We start from the raw sequence: 19,439 nt of genomic DNA on the forward strand, positions 1-19,439 counted from the left end.
TTCTTCTAAAATGATCCCTGCTTCCACAAAATGTTCAGCATCTAACATCAAAGAATGTATGTTTTAATAATTTAATTGCTTCAGACTATAGCTTTTACTAATATTCAAGGTTAATAAATTAATCAATCAACCAACTAAACATTGCATGATCAATTCACTAAAATATTATAATAGGATGCCCCAATTTGTAAGTCAAACCCTTAATCCAACAAGGGTGGCAGATATCAGGATATATTTGAAAAATGCGGTGATAACTGAAATCACACGCAGATGCTTTTAGCGCCCTTCACTGAAGCCTCCACCATCGTCCCAGCAGTGCCAGCTATAGAACGCCACACCATATGACGGTTTGTTCACTGAGGGAAATTCAACTAAGTCCCAATTAGATATTTGCCCAGTGTGCAAACTTAGTGCAGGAAAAGATCTGTCAACTGGAGGCCAAGTGAACGGAAAGATTTTTGTTCTGGCCAACTTGCATTTCCTCCTCCTACTTTCACCCTCCATCCCTCTGTTCTGATGGGTAATTTGCTGGGTTTGGCCTTTGACAATTGTCGACGTCTTGCCTGGTCCCTGGCCCTGCTCCCTCAAGTCAAAGCATGCTCCACTCCCTCACTGGCTGCCTGGCTGCCTCGTACGATGCACCACGCCGCCACGTGCATGTGTGCATCGTACTCGCTCGCACCGCACAGGCATGCTGCCAGCTATGGCCAGGTGGGGGAGCACTAGTGCTGCTCTGCCTCCTGCTCTAGCCCCCTGCCCCCAGCCAGGCCTGGCTGGGCCCACTACAGCTGCTGCTGTATTTCCCTCAGTCCCCAGTCGTGTGGCACGCGAGAGGACATCAGGCAGGCCGCGAGCAGGCTGCAGGCTGGCTCGGTCACCAGGCGCAGCATGGGCCAGTGGCTGGTGCTGGTGCAGTGCAGTGCAGTCACCTATGGCACTTGCGGGGGAGATTTGGGGGCCCAGGGGGTGAGGGGGACTGGACTTCTACCCAGAAGTCCATGGGGAAGGGTGCCCTGAACACAGAAAGACATGATAGAGGTCTATCAAATTATGTGTGGTGTGTGGAGAGAGAGAGAGAGAGAGAGAATCCCACCCCTTTCATCACAGTAGAACCAGGGGTCCTCTCATGAAACTGATTTTGCCAGGAAAAATTAATATTATTAATATTGATAAGCCACTGAAAACAGAAAATTCTCCAAACTGAAATTAAAAAAGAATGTCAGAAATCCTCCAAGGAGGAACTGAAATGCAAAGAGCAACGTGATAATGCACATGTATCTGGTCTGCGGGATGTGGGTGGCAGGAGCATCTGTTTTGAGAGGAATAGTTTGCTACCAAGGCCAAAAGTGCCATAATCTTAATTCTGTTCTAACAAGTCTGAAAACCATGTTTTGCTGTGTACATCACTGAGACCTTTTTGTTGAACAGCGGACTATAAATATTCTAAATTAATAAAGAACTTTTGAAATGTGGGAACCTGTTTGAGTCATTACTAGTACAGCAAGCTGGCATTTTATGCCACCCAGAATAGAAAGTGATGCTCAGGGGGGTGTAAATTTATGCTGCAGATAACTGAAGCTCATAAAGAAAAGCTGCCATTTCTCATCTCCCGGCTGCCAGTGACAAAGCGCAAACAGGCTTAGGAAGAGGCACTATCTCAGTAGTGTTTCTGAGCAAAAAACAAGGATGCTGACTGTAGGGATGAAACAGATCTCCGCAATTTTCAACTCCTGCAGTGAAAGTTGTGTGCTCACATATGTGGGGAATTGACCCAAGTTGGCAGGAGGGACAGTGAATAGTTTCAAATACTTTCAGGACCCTATATAATTGAGACCAAAGTAGGATTAGCCCAAATGTCTGCATGTGAAGTTGGTGCAAATTTCATTATTGTCACCATGAAAAGGGGTGCTTTCCCCGGCCTGAATTCTGCCAACAGTCACAAGCGCTCCATCAAGAGCACCAAACATGGGCTCAAGGAAGACATCCAAGATAATTTTTGGAAGGACATGGAATTTTTGTAAGGACATAGTAGAGTTGGAACCAGAATTTCTCCACAGTGAAATTCAAAAGAGAATGGATTTTTCTCAAAGGAGGATGAATTTCTCTGTGGAGAAGGGATTCTGCTCCCCACTGCCTCTGGTGGCAATTCCCTGTGTTGCAGCATTCATCCAGGCCCTATGCTGATGAACCTGCCCAAGATGCCTGCCGTCGGCCTTCCTGCAGACAGGATGGATATAAAAGGCTTCTTGTCCAGTGCGGACAATGTCCCAGTATCAAGTTCCCCCCTGGTCTGGTGTGCATCTCCTTGCTGTATCTCCTGGCTTGCTGAGATCTCCTGACTGGTTTGATCTCTGGCCTGTTTGTGACTCCTGCTTATCGGCTTGATTTCTCGGTTCCTTACTGTTAATCTGGCTTGATCTTTACCACGGCGTCAACTCCTGGTTCTTGTTTCAACCCTCTGACCTGATGGATTCTTGGCTTCAAGCTCCCACATGCTCATGGTTTTAGGGAACTCTCTGACTCCTGGAGGATTTATTTGGCCCGGCTCTTGGCATGTCCTTGACTCCTGACTTCTGCCTCAACTCCCCAGTCATGGTTTGCATGCCAGGCAGGCTCCAGTGTTCCTGACTCTCCCAGCCCTGATTTCTGGTCAGAGAGGGCAGCCATGTGTCTTTTATACAAATGTCTGTCTTCTTCAATTATGAAGCAAAGGTGGGATCTACTCTTTAAATGAAAACAAATGCATAGGGAAAGGAAGCAAAACCACTTACCTCCTCTACCATACCTTATGGTGGAACACACAAGAAAACAGAAAGCTGCCTTTTACCGAGTCAGACCATTTTTTATGTATTCATTTTTATTTATTTAACATATTTCTATACCACCCAAAACTCACATCTCTGGGTGGTTTACAACAAAGTCCATCTAGCTTAGCATTGTCTACCCAGACTGGCAGCAGCTTCTTCAAGATTGCAGGCAGGAGTCTCTCTGAACCCTTATCTGGAGATGCCAGGGAGGGAACTTGGAATCTGATGCTCTTCCCAGAGTGGCCCCGAGGGGAATATCTTACAGTGCTCACATATGTGCTCACATATGTAGGAGAGGAGAGCTGGTCTTGTGGTGGCAAGCATGACTTGTCCCCTTAGCTAAGCAGGGTCCACCCTGGTTGCATATGGATGGGAGACTTGATGTGTGAGCACTGTAAGATATTCCCCTCAGGGGATGGAGCCGCTCTGGGAAGAGCATCTAGGTTCCAAGTTCCCTCCCTGGCATCTCCAAGAGAGGTCTGAGAGAATCTCCTGCCTGCAACCTTGGAGAAGCCACTGCCAGTCTGTGTAGACAATACTGAGCTAAATGGACCAATGGTCTGACTCAGTATATGGCAGCTTCCTATGTTCCTAGGTAGTCTCCCATTCACACAGTGGATCCTGCTTAGCAAAGTGGACAATTCATGCTTGCTACCACAAGACCAGCTCTCCTCCCTGTGCACTGTAGCACTAAGTATTTTTCTAGATGTCTGCCTCACTTCTGGTATCAGACTGGGGGGAAACTCAAAGCTAGTGTACCAAAAGTTCTCACTGGATAGGTTTTGCTGCAATATTTGCAGTTGTGGGGTAAAAATGGGAGAGACTCCCCCATTAGTTGGGGCAAAATGAAAATGGGGGGGGGGAGGACAAAATTTACTTGGTGCCCAGTACTGTCTCCAACACCCACTTGCAGGTAGTCACTATGTTTTTTCCTCAAAACCTTCACAGAATGGCATTACATGATAACACTAGTGTTTTTAAGCCCGTTAAAATAATGGGTGCTAGTTGGGTTACGTTTTTTCCCCTCTCCTCCACCCGGCTGGGCCCACCTCCTCCTCTGGCCCCACACTCTTGCCTCTCTTCCCCTCCCACCCACCCCGATCTCTTGCCCTCCCTCCCCCTCCCACCCCTCTCTCTCACCCTCACCCTCCTGTCCCAGTCCCTCTTGCCCCTTTCCCCTGCCGCACTCCCAATTGCCCTTCCCCCTCTCCCACTCCCTCTTGCCCCCCCGCCCCACTCCCTGTTGCCCTACCCCTCCCCCCTTTCTCACTCCCTCTTGCCCTCCCCCCTGCCCCACTCCCTCTTGCCCTTACCCCTCCCCCCTGCCCCACTCCCACTTGCCCTTGCCCCTCCCCCCCTGCCCTACTCCCTCTTGCCCCTCCCCCTGCCCTTTCTCCCCCCCCCTGTATTTTTTTTCTTACCGGCCCGCCGCTCCTCCTCCCGGGCGGCAAACAGTTTACTTTGGAAGTGGCGGCGAAGCAGCAGCAGGAGGCGGCAACTGGGTCCGATGCCGGCCGCGGCAGGCCCGCCACGCCACGCTGCCTGCCGTGGCCGCTGCCGCCGCTTGTTCGTTGTTAGGGGCGGCTGCCGGACAGCCACCGCTCCCCCCCATTCCCACCTTCAGCCCCTGGTATCGGGGCCCACTGCGGGCTGCCCATCCACTGCCAGGCCAGCCCCACAATCACCAACCGTCGCTTCAGCCAGGAGTAGAGTTGCAAGAGGATAAGGTTGAGGGGGGGGTGGGGGAGTGCTGGTCTACTTCTACTGGGCCCATCGCCGCTCACTTTTCCTTCTCCGCGGCCAGGCTGGAGCCGCTATTGGCGCCATTTTGTTTCCGCCGCTGCGGTAGGGCCGGTCTCTTCTCCCCGCTCTCATCTCCCCACCGCTGCTGTTTTTAATTCCCGCCGCTGCCGTCTCTGCCCTCCCGGTCCCCCCGCGGGCCCGTCTTTCCCCCCCTCTCTTTTCTCCCCGCTGCCTCTGCCCTCCCAGTTCCCCCGCTGCCACCCCTGCCCTCCTGGTCCCCCCGCTGCCGCTTCTGCCCTCCCCGTAGGCAACATGGCCGCCCGTGTCCCTGTGGCCGTATCTTTCTCGGACGTTCTGGGCATGCGCTCTGCGCATGCCCAGAACGGCCAAGAAAGACACGGGCAGGGACATGGGATTACACTCAAGGGCTTTATTATAGAGGATAACATCGTTGTGGTGGGGAATATGTTTGGGTTTTTAAAGCCCCCGTAGCTTTTTTGTATACCAAGGGGTTAATTTAGAAGCAAGTTGGAGAGGGGCAATCCTGTCTACTGCCCGAGTAAGTTAATTATTTCAAGTCTGAACCAGGTCATCGACAGATTCGCTGGTAGAACCAACCTTAAAGTCTTCTAAGGCTTCTTGGAATTGTATTGGATCCAATAGCCTTTTCAGGCGGACCATCCTAATAGGTCCTTCACTCCTATGGTGGAGGAATTTGCAATGCAAGGGGAGAAAGATATTTGAAGATGGTGTGATATTTTACTGATTGTGTTTGGGTAATGGGTCTAAAATAGAAGGCTGCCTTCAACATGTGTGACACCTTGAAGATTAACTGTTTAACTGTAGCAGGAGCCTCATAGTCAAGAGACTACTTCATAAGATGTGTGAGGGAGATTGAGAAGATGGGGCGGCTCCAAGTTTCAAGGAGCCTTTGTCAAATTGCCTACCATGGACCCCAAGAGAGTTACTCTGTCACCATCATACAAAAGCTGTTGGCACAGCGGTAGTCTCTGGAATCAGCAATGCTATAGTCTTATTAAGACTATGAGCAAGTTCGGATGAGCATTCAGCACCTCATGTTAGGAGGATGGGGTCGTGCTGAGAGTGCACCCCTCCTGAGATCACTAAATCATGCTAAACATAATGGAAATTTATGAATACAGTGGAAATTTATATACGATGGAAATTTACAACGAAAATTACAATGAAAATTTATATACTGCTTTTCAAAAAAAGTTCCCAAAGTGGTCTACAAAGGTAAAAATAAAATAAATAAAATGGCTCCCTGTTCCCAAAGGGCTCAAAATCTAAAAGAGAAATATAAGATAGACACCAACAACGGCCACTGGAGGGATGCTGTGCTGGGGATGGATAGGGCCAGTTGCTCTCCCCTTGCTAAATAAAGAAAATCACCACTGCCAGGACGTCCTTTAATCACATGATTAAATAATTCACATTTCATCCAAATCGAAACAGGATTTTGTAGCACATGTAGAAGGGTGATTCAGATGAACATCCCTCTCTTGCAATAAAAAGATGTCCAGACAGTGTCGGGATGTCCTTCAATGACATCAGGATTGGTTCACGCTCATCATGTCCCTGTCTGCCTCATGTGAGCTGCCAGATGTTTGTTGAACCAGCTCTTGATGTTGTACAAGGGTACAGGTGTCGGTACACACATCCATGTATTTGTGTGAAGGACTGTACCTCTACACCACTCTGAGCTCCTTGGAGGAGGAGCAGGATATAAATGTCAGATAGATAGATAGATAGAAAGAAACTGGTACAGATGGGAAATGTACTGCTGTACCTGCATTCAGCATAGTGTATGAATAACGGCACACTGGTATGGATGTTGAACATCATAGCCCTCTTCAGACATTATGGGGACAGCCAAAATTGTGACTCCACATGGCAGCCATCAGAAGCAACTAGTGAGTTTTAAAAAGAAATAAAAAATAAAATTTCCGATGGGCAGCCTGTGTTCTCAGGGGCAGCCCCACCACACACACACCGTTCTGGCAGTGGCAGCCTCCTCCCCAGCAACAGCATGTTCTACCAGCTGCAAGATGCATGGCTGAGGATGGACAGGAAGGGCACCGGTGGGGAGCTGGGGTGCACCGCTGCCTGGGTTAGGAAGCACAGCACACTGCACCACAGGGAGGAGAACGGGCAAGCAAGGCAGCCCCAGAGATGAGTGAGACAACCCCAGAGGCAGGACAGCATGGATTCTTGGGACCCATGTGTCCTATTATTGCTCTGTCATTGCCCCAATTTCACCACCTGTGAATGGGGCAGTTTGGGGAGAATTTGTCTCACTTAAAGTAGTAGAGGACAGCAAAACAAGGCAGGGAGGGGATAGGTTTCATTTCCCTCGTTGCAGACTTCTTTATGAGAGCTGGTCTTGTGGTAGCAAGCATGACTTGTCCCCATAGCTAAGCAGGGTCTGCCCTGGTTGCATCTGAATGGGAGACTTGATGTGTGAGCACTGTAAGATATTCCCCTCAGGGGATGAAGCCGCTCTGGGAAGAGCAGAAGGTTTCAAGTTCCCTCCCTGGCTTCTCCAAGGTAGGGCTGAGAGAGATTCCTGCCTGCAACCTTGGAGAAGCTGCTGCCAGTCTGTGAAGACAATACTGAGCTAGATAGGCCAATGGTCTGACTCAGTATATGGCAGTTTCCTATGTTCCTCACTGTATATACCGATCCCATCACATCTAGTTTGGCTCCCTCCTATTGTGAGAGGCCAGGTCACAGCTTGGCCCATTTTGCAGAAACCCTTGTGGGCTACTTGGTCAACTAGCCCAGAAAGAGGAAGCCAGGAATCCCCAGAAACACTGCTGAAACAGTTCTTGAAGAGCTCTACACAGCCTCCTGATATGACGATCATATCATTGCTCCAAAGGTCAGTTGCATTGACCAGGAATACAACAGCCAACACATTATAGGCCTATATTCCCCAAGGTTGTTATATATGCCTTCAAAATGTCAGCATTTCTTATTCTTTGCAGCTGGGAAGGCATTGGCATTATATGTCCGGGTTTACAGCGACTAACACCAGAGACATTCAAAAGAAGAAGAAAGAGGCCTAGCACTTCCTTCCTTTCCTGTGAAGCCTTTCTTTCTTTCTTTGTTCATTTATTTATTGTTACATTTCTATACCGCCTTTCATTAAAACAATCTCAATCTCACACAAACGTTAAAACAAAACTAAAAAAAATCACACAATAAAAATATCAGCTACAATATAAAAATACAGATCTGATTAAATGATTTAAAAGCAAACGCAATATAACCATACAAAAAGCAGCGGCAATAGGAACAAGAAGCAGCAGGAACAATAATAACAATTAAGCTATTCCAGACAATTAGATGAGAATCTGTTTCAGGGAGACACACAAAAAGTAGCATTTCTAGTTGTTTGTTATCTATCTCTCTATCTCTCTATCTATCTCTCTAGAGTATGTACATCCTGCTATTTCAGATAGTTCAGTCTTGGAGCAGTGAACATCCATTTCAAAGTAGTAAAGCAGAAAATTAAAATAGCATAAAAGAGTAGTAGCAGGATGCAACTCAGAGTTAGATAAAATGATATATCAGATCCATAGGAATATAGGAAACTGCCTTACATTGAGACTATTGGTCCACCTAGCTCGGTATGGTCTACAGCAGGGATACTCAACGTTGGGTCCCCAGATGTTATTGGACTTCAACTCCCATAATCCCCAGCCAAAGGCCACTGAGATTATGGGAGCTGATGTCCAATAACATCTGGGGACCCAACGTTGAGAATCCTTGGTCTACAGAGACCTGGGACCATAGCTTAGTAGATGGGGCCGTAACTCAGTGGTAGAGCATCTGCTTTGCATGAAGAAGATCCTGAGTTCAGTCCCTAGTATCTCAAGGCAGGGCTGAGAAAGACTTCTGCCTGATATCTTGGGGAGTCACAACAGTCAGTATAGACAATACTGAGGTGGATGGACCAATGGCCTGACTCAGTACAAGGCAGTTTCCTATGTTCCTATGCATGCAGTACAGATGTTCTACCTCTGAGCTACAGCCCCATTTCTAAAAGATCCAGAAAGTCCTGGTTAAGAAAAAGGCTTCTCTGACTGGTGCTGAAAAGACAACAGGCTCAGCACCAGGTGAGCCTTGCTAGTAATTGTAGGGGCGATTCTCACGACCAACAAAAATCAGGCTAGGAGAGCCTAGCCTGATTTTTGATGGTTGTAGGAACCAACGGGCTCGCAGCCAAGCCCGGTGGTTCTTGAGCGGGTAACCCTGCTAAAAAGCAGGTGCTCCAGCAAACCTGCTTTTAAGGCTCGTGAGTAGCCGCAGCGCGGCTTCGCGCTGCGTCAACTCACGAGTAGACCCCTGGCCGGGAGGCGAATACCCACCTCCCGGCTCGGGGGTCTCCCCAGTATGCCCTGCGTGCTCACGCAGGGCATACTGGGGCTTGTGGGGGCCACGCTCCGTCATGGAGCTGGCCATCGTGTGCGCGGCCGATCCGGCCGCCCAGGGCTCCCTGCCTGCTCGTCTGCGGGGAGAGCAGGCTTAGCCCACTCTCCCCGCAGTTTTAACAAAAGCGGGTCTCATGGATCATGAGACCCGCCTCGTATTCTCAGTCAGGGCACCACCACAGAGAAGGCCATACCCTGGGTCACTGCCCACCTCATCTGGAGATGCTGGGATCCACAATAGTATCTCTGATGCAGACATTAATTGTTGAGAAGGTCCATGTAGAAGCAGGTGGCCCTTAAGGTTCCAGGTCTTTGTTGTCCTCTCTACTCTTTTGCAGTCTGCCCTGCCCTGCCCTGATTTAAAGTAGAGGGTACCTGTTCTTTGGGTTAAAGATACTCCATGAAAAATATAATTGTCCTCAGTGCTGGGCAAATTCTCCCACCTCAATTCTGATATCAGAGAACTTTTGTTTTAAAAGTTGAGTTAGTGTCGACTCCTGGCGACCACAGAGCCCTGTGGTTGTTTTTGGTGGAATACTGCACAGGAGGAGGTAATGGTAAACCCCTCCTGTATTTTACCAAAAACAACCACAGGGTTCTGTGGGTGCCAGGAGTCGAAATCGACTTGAAAGCATACTTTACTTTACTTTACTTTACTTTACTTTACTTTACTTTACTTTACTTTACTTTACTAGTCAACAGCATCTGTGAATGCTTGTTACAGGGAACATGGAACCCAACCAATACAGAGGGATCTATAGTGCCCCCTCAGGCTTTATAGTAGATTGTATGCAAACTGCACAGCAGGTTAAGCTGCAGCTATTGCATATTCCAACATTTCCCACCTGAACATATGTCCCTGAGAATGCCATAGAAGCCTTCTCAGGGAAGTGGAGGGTGTCAAAAATTACCACTTCCCCACTTCACATACTTCACAGTCAGTTGGGAAGTTCTGTTAGGCTACTCTCTCACCGCACTGGTGCATCCTTGCTCTGCATATCAACCACTGGCCCAGTGACCTTCATGACTGAGTGGGGCTTTGAACCCAGGTTTCCCTGGTTTTAGTCATAGATTGTAACCACTGCACCACACAGCCTCATCATAAGCACATACTGTAGCTTATGATTATTTTAATTACTGCGATTGTTTAATAGTTGTTTTATAATGTTTTTAAATTGTTAATTGTTGATATACTGGGGGTTTTTAATTTTTGTTTTAGCTACTTACTGTTTTAATGGTTTGTTTAAATTTTAAACCACCTGAGCCATTTTTAGAAGGGGCTTTAAAAATCAAACCAATAAAGAAATAAATAGTGACTACAATATCTTATCCCTTTGGGAAATTGCTTGCATCTCTCCCAGGTAACTTATGCGCTTTCTCAAGAAAGACAATCTCACAGTGTGGGCTAGGTTCAAGCACATATAGCCCCAGAGTCAGTGAATGAACCAAAGCTGTCCGTTTTTGCACAGCCCTCGAAAAATCCAATATAAAAACATGACTGGAAACATAATTCAGGTCATTGGCTGTTACACTGAAGGCAGAGGCACTGTTTCAAATGCCAAGCAGATCAAGTTATCCATACAGTTGCAAACATCATCCTATTGCACACCAGAGAGGCCAGAACACACAAGAATTCCAACACTTCACTGAACAAAAAATTGAGCACATACATCCCTGGGCACAACTCCACTGGCATCCATTCTCTTACACAAGGCATGAATTTGGCCCACCAAATGTCCGACTATTAAACTGAAAGGTTACTATGAGATGAAAAATGGTCCTCTAGTTCTGAATGCTATTTCTGATAGGAGAGAGAGAGAGAGAGAGAGAGAGAGAGAGAGAGAGAGAGAGATTTATACCACCTCTGCAAAGTAGATCTTATTATAGATCACTGATAATTAATGTGCAGTTCCACAGCTCATTGTAGTATGCCTATTACAGCAATTATGCATATAGATATTGGTCCATGTTACATCCTAGATAGTAAATGTACAAAATATTCTAGGGAAGCCATATTGCTGATTATACAGAGACATGTTTCCCCCCTTCCCATATCCATATGTGCACAATGAATGACAGCAGCTTTAGGGGGTGCATTTGCAAGCTGGAACTACCATGGAAAGTGCTGCTACTATGGTACTTCTTAAACATTACAGCCACATTGTAGGAGCTGCTATTCCAGGGCTTCATTTAATGGCACAGCTATAACATTTAAAGGGACAAAACCAGATGGAATGGGCAAGTCATGCGGATCTTCACCCAGCAGTGGCATGGGATGAACCAACAGAAAAGCAGTCACCCATGGCATGACTCTAATGTCTAAGAAGCATCCACTACTCTAGAGCAGGAGTTCCCAAACTTGGGGCCCTAGATGTAGTCGGACTACATCCCTGCACCCCCAGTTACTCATCCCCAGTTACAGTAGCCAAAGGCTGATAGTCCAACAACATCCACGACTGGGAAGTCCTGTTCTAGAGAGTGCCATGACAGTGTTAAAGCCAAGTTTTTGCAACTATTTTTGGCACTGCCATTTGATTTCAAACAAAGTGAAAGTTGAGACTGATCGTGTTAGAAATGAGAATTCTACGGCATTGACTCTTAGCAATGCAGTAACCTCCTTTGGCCACTAGAGGCATAATGAGTTATGTTGATAGCACTTAGCAATAGCAATAGCACTTACATTTATATACCGCTCTATAGCTGGAAGCTCTCTAAGCGGTTTACAATGATTTAGCATATTGCCCCCAACATTCTGGGTACTCATTTTACCGACCTCGGAAGGATGGAAGGCTGAGTCAACCTTGAGCCCCTGGTCGGGATCAAACTTGTAACCTTCTGGTTACAGGGCGGCAGTTTTACCACTGCGCCACCAGGGGCTCTTTTGGTCAGTTCTTTTGGTCAGTTCTTTTGGTCAGTTTGGTCAGATAGGTCTCTCTTGGTCAGTTAGAGTCAGTTAGAATGGCTCAGTTGTTGAAGGCTTGTGCCTGTTTGTGTATGTTGTTCAATGTCTCTCTCAGTATGTGGTGTTTTAGTTTATTAATACATCTTTATTTGTTTTTGAACTCGACCTACTGTATCCAGATAATCTCTTGGGCTAAACTTCTTGACCACCAGGGCATACTCTGCTGGGTGAGAACTTTAATGTTTCTCCTCATACCCCTCAACAGATCAAGTGAGAAACATTTTACAGTTTTTGAGGTAAGTCAAAGTGTTATAAGACAAGTGAATTTTTTCAGAGGCATCTGCTTCCCAGAATATTGAAAATTATTCTGAGACCTAAGGTTCAGAATAATTTTCAGTGTTAATGTTAATGTTTTTAATATTTAAATGATTTTAATTGTTTAATTGATTTAGTTTTTATTTTAACTGTTAATTGATTTTAATTGTTTTTATTTGCTGTAAACCACCCTGAGCCATTTTTGGAGGTGCGGTATATAAAATAAATAAATAAATAAATAAATAAATAAATAAATAAATAAATAACTTTATAGTGATTGTTTATTTATTTAACACATTTGTATACTGCCCCAAACACAAGTCTCTTGGTGGTTTACAAACACACATGCTGTTGCCTAATATGTAACATTGCACAATCACACTTGCGTGATGCTTTGACCATTATTTTCAAATAAATCAGATTCTCTAATTGTAATTGTTTTCTTATGCTGTAAGCTGCCTTGAGCTTCTTAACAGAAAGTAGGGATGTGCATGAACCACAGTTTGTTGCTGAACCAGTGCACAACCTCAATCGAACCAGTTCGGCGTCGTGGGAAAGGGAGTGGTGAGTGGGATCTTTTTTTAAAAAAAGGAGAGCAGGTCCTTACCTGGTCTCTGCTGCTGCATGCAGCTTCCTGCTGAGGTGATGCTTGTTCCAGAACCCACGTGCAGCACCAGCACACACATGGAGTCTGGGCATGTGTGGGTACCCATTTCCATGGTCATTAACACCATGCTGACTGTCCAAATGGTGCCCGTGCATGTGCAGATGCTATGTATGTGTGGGCGCTGCATGTAGGTTCTTAGGACAAGTGTTGCCACAGAAGGAAGCTGCATGTGGTGGCTGAGAGCAGGTAAGGACCTCCCCTTTAAAAAAAAGATTCCGCTCACCGCTCCCCTCTCCATGGTGCCGAACTGGTTCAGACCTTGTCCGAACCGTTTTGGTGATGAACCAGTTCATGAACCAGTCCTCGGTTCACGCACATCCCTAACAGAAAGTTGGGGTAGAAAGATTCACTTGCTGGCTGGCTGCTAGCTGAATACATTTGACCAAAGTCTGAAAGCTTAGGAAGGTGCTGCCAGCCCATGTAGACATTACTGAGCTAGACGGACCAATAATCTGGCTTGGTATGAGGCTGTTTCATATGCACATATGATCATGATCAAATGCATCTGGTATATTTGGTATGTTACTACCAATGTGTTCCATACTTAATAGAATAACATCTTGTTTATATATTGTTCATATTCAGCTCTATAGCCTAATTTTTCCTTTCCTGCAAACTAGTGAACCTTATTGGAGAGGTGGGATCTGCCAATGCCATTGAGCCTCATCTGGACTGCAGAGCAGAAACTCAGCCTGCTCCTCCTCAGGCTGTTGGCCTGATCTACGAATCTACTTCCTGTTGTTCCATTTCTGTTTTTCCTCCCCTGGGCAAATCCTCTGATAATGGTCCCCCCCCCCTGGACACAGTTATTTTGCTATTATTTGCTCCCATGTGACTTAATTAATACCTTGTGGCAATCCTGTCGTGGCTCTGCCATAACTAACTCAAGAGTGGAAACCAAAGAGAATAATTACTCTGGCATCTACCCAGGAGAAGTGACTCATGTTCCTGGACAGTCCTAAAACACGACTCCACTCCACTCAGCCAGAGGCGTAACTAGGGAAAACGGCGCCCGGGGCAAGCACTGAAATGGCGCCCCCCCCACTGTGCCCCCCCGTCGCCCCCCCCAACATACTACATTATACTTAGGTTTTTCCTCACAAGCGCCCGCCGCCGCCGCCAAGCCAGGCCACTGACTGGCCGCCAGGCGCCAGCAAAGCAATGGGGGGGGCGCAGGCGGCACGGAAGGGACCGCTCATGGGGAAGGGGGCACTGACGCGCTCCCTTGACTGCTGCAGCGCTGCTGCACTGAGCAGGAAACATTTGTATTAACAAAATTTTTTAAATTTTTTTTTATAAAATTTGGTCATGGCGGCGCCCCCCATGTGACCAGAAAAGATGGCGCCCGGGTCACATGCCCCCCCTGCCCCCCCTATAGTTACGCCTCTGCACTCAGCTCAGGATGCAAGCTTCTCTTTCAAGTCTGAACACCTGCTCACCCTCATTATACTAGCTGGGGAGTGAGGAGGAAAACGCACGATATAGGAAGTACCCGGCATTGCTCGGGCTTCTGGTGCGGGTTTCTCTTTGTTATTGCATTCATATCTGTTTTGTGGCTATACCCATTGTATATCCATTTCTCTGTGCAATGTGGTAGTTGGGGTTCCCAGGTACCCTACATTACTCAGACGGTACTACGCAGTCACTGTGAAAATGTGTGATGCCAACAGCTCAAAAGGTGTGGGAAGGTATAGGGAACAGACAGACAAACAAACATTCAATTTTATTTATATAGCTAGGAAGCTGGCTTATACCAAATCAGACCATTGGTCCATTGGCTCAGTATTATCTACACCACTGTTTCCCAACCTGTAGTACTCCAGATGTTGCTGAACAACAACTCCAATAATCTCCAGCTGGAGCAGTGGGGAAATGGCTTGACTACCAAGCCAGAGGTTGCTGGTTCGTATCCCTGCTGGTATGTTCCTCATACTATGGGGAAGACCTATATTGGGCAGCAACGCTATAGTAGGGGTGTGCAATTCGGGTTTTCGGGTGATTCGGCTCGGACCCGAGCCGAATCACCCCTGTTCTGTTTTGTGCCCGAATCTGGGTCACCCGAATCACCCTTGATTCGGTTCGGATTTGGATTTAATCTGAATCCAAATCCGAATCGATTCGGGGGGGTAAAAAGGGACCCAGGGGCAAAGTTTTGGGGTGGGGTGGTAGTGCCCAATGGGTAGAGTCTACCACCCCAATTTCAGGGGGATTGGGCAAAGTCCTGATTTTTGGTGAATTTTTGAAGTTTTAGTGACTTTGGGGCAGTTCGGGGGCATAGCATGGGATTTGGGCAAAAGGAGTTGGGTGGGGTGGTAGTGCCTAATGGGTGCAGGCTACCACCCCAATTTCAGGGGGATTGGGCAAAGGGCTGATTTTTGGTAAATTTCTGAAATTTTCATGTCTTTGGGGCAGATTGGGGCATATTGGGGCAGAAAGTGGGGCCTGGGGCAGAATAGTGGGGTGGGGTGATAGTGCCTCATGGGTGGAGGCTACCACCCCAATTTCAGGGTGTTTGGACAAAGGGGTGATTTTTTGAGAATTTTTGAAGTTTTAGTGACTTTGGGGCAGTTTGGGGGCAGAAAGTGGATCTGCCCCAAAATAGTGGGGTGGGGTGGTAGTGCCTCATGGGTGTAGGCTACCACCCCAATTTCAGGGGGATTGGGCAGAGGGCTGATTTTTTGAGAATTTTTGAAGTTTGGGTGTCTTTGGGGCAGATTGGGGACAGAAAGTGGATCTGCCCCAAAGGAGTGGGGTGGGCTGGTAGATAGTGTCTAATGGGTGGAGGCTACCACCCATGCCCAATTTAAGAGTGATTGGGCAGGGGGTGAATTTTGGTGAATTTATTTTTATGAGGTTTGTCTTCATAAGGTGAAGTGTGCTAAATTGATTACTTCCTCATATTATTCATAGTAAAGGAAAGTGTCAAAAAGTGAAAGTGGGGTCATGAGAGTTGTTTAATTGAAAAAAATCTCATTTGCTATGATAGAATGAGAATTCACACCTTAGAAGTTTTTTCTGAGGTGTGAATTCTCATTCTATCATAGCAAATGAGATTTTTTTCAATTAAACAACTCTCATGACCCCACTTTCACTTTTTGACACTTTCCTTTACTATGAATAATATGAGGAAGTAATCAATTTAGCACACTTCACCTTATGAAGACAAACCTCATAAAAATAAATTCACCAAAATTCACCCCCTGCCCAATCACTCTTAAATTGGGCATGGGTGGTAGCCTCCACCCATTAGACACTATCTACCAGCCCACCCCACTCCTTTGGGGCAGATCCACTTTCTGCCCCCAATCTGCCCCAAAGACACCCAAACTTCAAAAATTCTCAAAAAATCAGCCCTCTGCCCAATCCCCCTGAAATTGGTGTGGTAGCCTCCACCCATGAGGCACTACCACCCCACCCCACTATTCTGCCCCAGGCCCCACTTTCTGCCCCAATATGCCCCAATCTGCCCCAAAGACATGAAAATTTCAGAAATTTACCAAAAATCAGCCCTTTGCCCAATCCCCCTGAAATTGGGGTGGTAGCCTGCACCCATTAGGCACTACCACCCCACCCCACTCCTTTTGCCCAAATCCCATGCTATGCCCCCGAACTGCCCCAAAGTCACTAAAACTTTAAAAAATCGCCAAAAATCAGCCATGAACCGAATCACCCGAATTTTTCAGGTCCGAAATTCGGGTGATTCGGCTCGTGCCCGAAAAATATCAGGGGACATTACTGTGCGAGAGATGGCAATGGTAAACCCCTCCTGTATTCTACCAAACACAAACAGCTTGGCTCTGTGGTCTCCAGGAGTCGACATCGACTCGAGGGCACACTGTACCTTTTTTTAAAGTGTGTGTCGTTGAGTCAATTTTGACTCCTGGTGCCCACAGAGTCCTGTGGTTTTCTTTGGTAGAATACAGGAGGGGTTTATGATTGCGTCCTCCCGTGCAGTATAAGATGATGACTTTCAGCATCTTCCTATATTGCTGCTGCCCGATATAGTACCAGTGGGGATTGAAACTGGCAACCTTCTGCTTGTTAGTCAAGCATTTCTCCACTGCGCCACTTAAGGTGACCACTTTACCTCAATCTTTACAATAAATTGTCGCTGGGGATTATGGGAGTTGTCATGCAGCAACATCTGGAGTACCACAGGTTGGTAAACCCTGGTCTACAATGACTGGTAGCGATTCTCCGAGGATTCAGACAAGATTTTTTCCCAGCCCTACCTGGAGATGCTGCCAGGGCTTCAACCTGGGACCTTCTGTATGCAAAGCAGATGCTCTGCCACTGAGCTATGGTCCTTCCCCCACTAGAAGCCCACTCTACTCCTTTGTCCTCCTTTTCTCTTATTTCCCTTTCTCAAAGAGTGCTCTTGTTCCTGTGCAACATGGCTACGACTGCACAGGTTTCAGGGTAGTCATTCCCATTAACCACTGACTATGTTTTATCTTTTAGCTGGAACTTTCCCCAGGGTGCACACTGAGGAATGAACTTCGGACCACAGAACTTGCAGCCAGGTGCTCTTACACGCGGTGCTCTTCCAATATATTTAAATGCAGTGTCTGCCTTGAAGAGTGAGATATCGTTATATGAGTTGGTGTGGACAGCTGCAAGCAGAGAAAATATCACCCTATCCATCCCCAAGAGAGCTGATGTACAGCTTGTACACACAGATCAGCTCTGCGCGCACACAGCTGATCAGTGCATGGTCGTCAAGACAGTGCTTGCTGTTCTGTTCGTGATCTTCAAACTGTCAATTCAAAATGTTGGAATGGGGCTCAGGTAGCAGATACATCTGGAGGCAGTGAAGGGGAAGAGTCAAGGGAGGGGAGAGCTCCTGGCAACAGTTGCTAAGGGGACTAGAATCAGAGCTGTCTTTAGGGCATGGCAAACAAGGTGACTGCCACAGGCCCCACTCTTTTAACCCCCATTAGAATTAACCAATGCTTTTCAATATTTACATGAAACCACTGGATGAGGTCATCAAGGGATTTGGTGCAGGGTGTTATCAGTATGCTGATGATACCCAAATCTATTTCTCTTCCTCCTCCTCCTCCTCCTCCTCCTCCTCCTCCTCCTCCTCCTCCTCATCATCATCATCATCATCAATGGCATTCACTCTCTAAATGCCTGCCTACAGGCAGTAATGGGCTGGATGAGGGATGACAAATTGAAGCTGGATCCAAGCAAGATGGAGGTGCTCCTTGTGGGGATCGGAATTTAAGGGATGAGTTAGATCTTCCTGTGCTGGATGGGGTTACACTCCCCCAGAAGGAATGGGTACACAGCTTGGGAGTGCTCTTGGATCCAGGCCTCACGTGGAGGCTATGGCCAGGAGCGCTTTCTGTCAGCTTCGGCTGATTCGACAGCTGCGTCCATTCCTTGAAGAGAACGATCTCAAAACAGTGGTGCATCAGCTGGTAACCTCCAGGCTTGACTACTGCAACGCACTCTACGTGGGGCTGCCTTTGTACGTAGTTCAGAAACTTCAATTTCAATTTTTATATTGTTTTTAGCACTGTGTTTTGAATTGTGTGTGTTTATGTCTTTTTAAAAGTTGTACACTGCCCAGAGCCTCTGGATGGGGTGGTTTATAAATGTAATAAATAATAATAATTAACAACAGCAGCAGCAGCAACAGGAAGGGGGCCCCGCACTGGCTCATTTGCCCCCGGCTCCGCACCCTGCCAGGGCTCTCTAAGGGCAGCCCGGACTAGAATGTTGGGGGAAAGGGGCAGTTGAGAAAGTGTAGTTGGGGAGAGGAGAAAGAAATCTAAAGTGAGTGAAGGATAGAGATAATAAAACTGAGACCAGCTGCACGCTGCTGGTGGAAGCAAGAAGCAGAAAAGCTGAAGACAGAAGAGGAGAGAACCTGCACTTTGTAGGACAAAATGGCTGTGAGGAGCAAGAGAGCTGGCATTTTGCAATGCAGACCACCAGTGGCATCTTGAACTTGTCAGGCCACCCAGTCACAGGGGCATCCACAGGAATTTCCCCAGGGGGTGGGGGCAAAACCAGCAATCCCCAAAACTCCAACCTGGAATTATGCTCCATTGAATTCAATAGGAACTGGCTCGTTCTGGAGGGGGGATGCTCCTCTTGCGCCCACCCACCCCCGACGTCCTTGCAGAGGCAGCACCACAACAATGAAGAGGATCCCTTTAATCTAAATTAGTGGTGTATTGTGAAGGAGGAAAGGGAATCCGTTGTATAGGAGACTTGTAGCAGTTTGTCTTAATGTACTGTCATTTGTTTACCTTGATAAAAATTGTGTAAAGCTGAAGTGTTTGCAAGGTGCCCTGCCCTTCCTCCCAGATTAGTAATTTGGCAGGCTGTGGCTTATATTGGCCACACTAAGGTCAGTCTCTGCACCGATTTTGTTCAGGGAGGATGCAGCCAGGCCTCCCTGACACGACTTCTCACCCTTCTCTTAATTCGACCTGTGTGAACGACAGCAACCTCCTATCACTTCTTATTATATTTACAGTGATTTTGCTTCCAATAGCAAATGATTTTGTAATTTGCCCCAAACTAGTTCCACT

Source organism: Hemicordylus capensis, chromosome 3 (genome assembly GCF_027244095.1).
Source record: "Hemicordylus capensis ecotype Gifberg chromosome 3, rHemCap1.1.pri, whole genome shotgun sequence".
Taxonomy (NCBI): Eukaryota; Metazoa; Chordata; class Lepidosauria; order Squamata; family Cordylidae; genus Hemicordylus; species Hemicordylus capensis.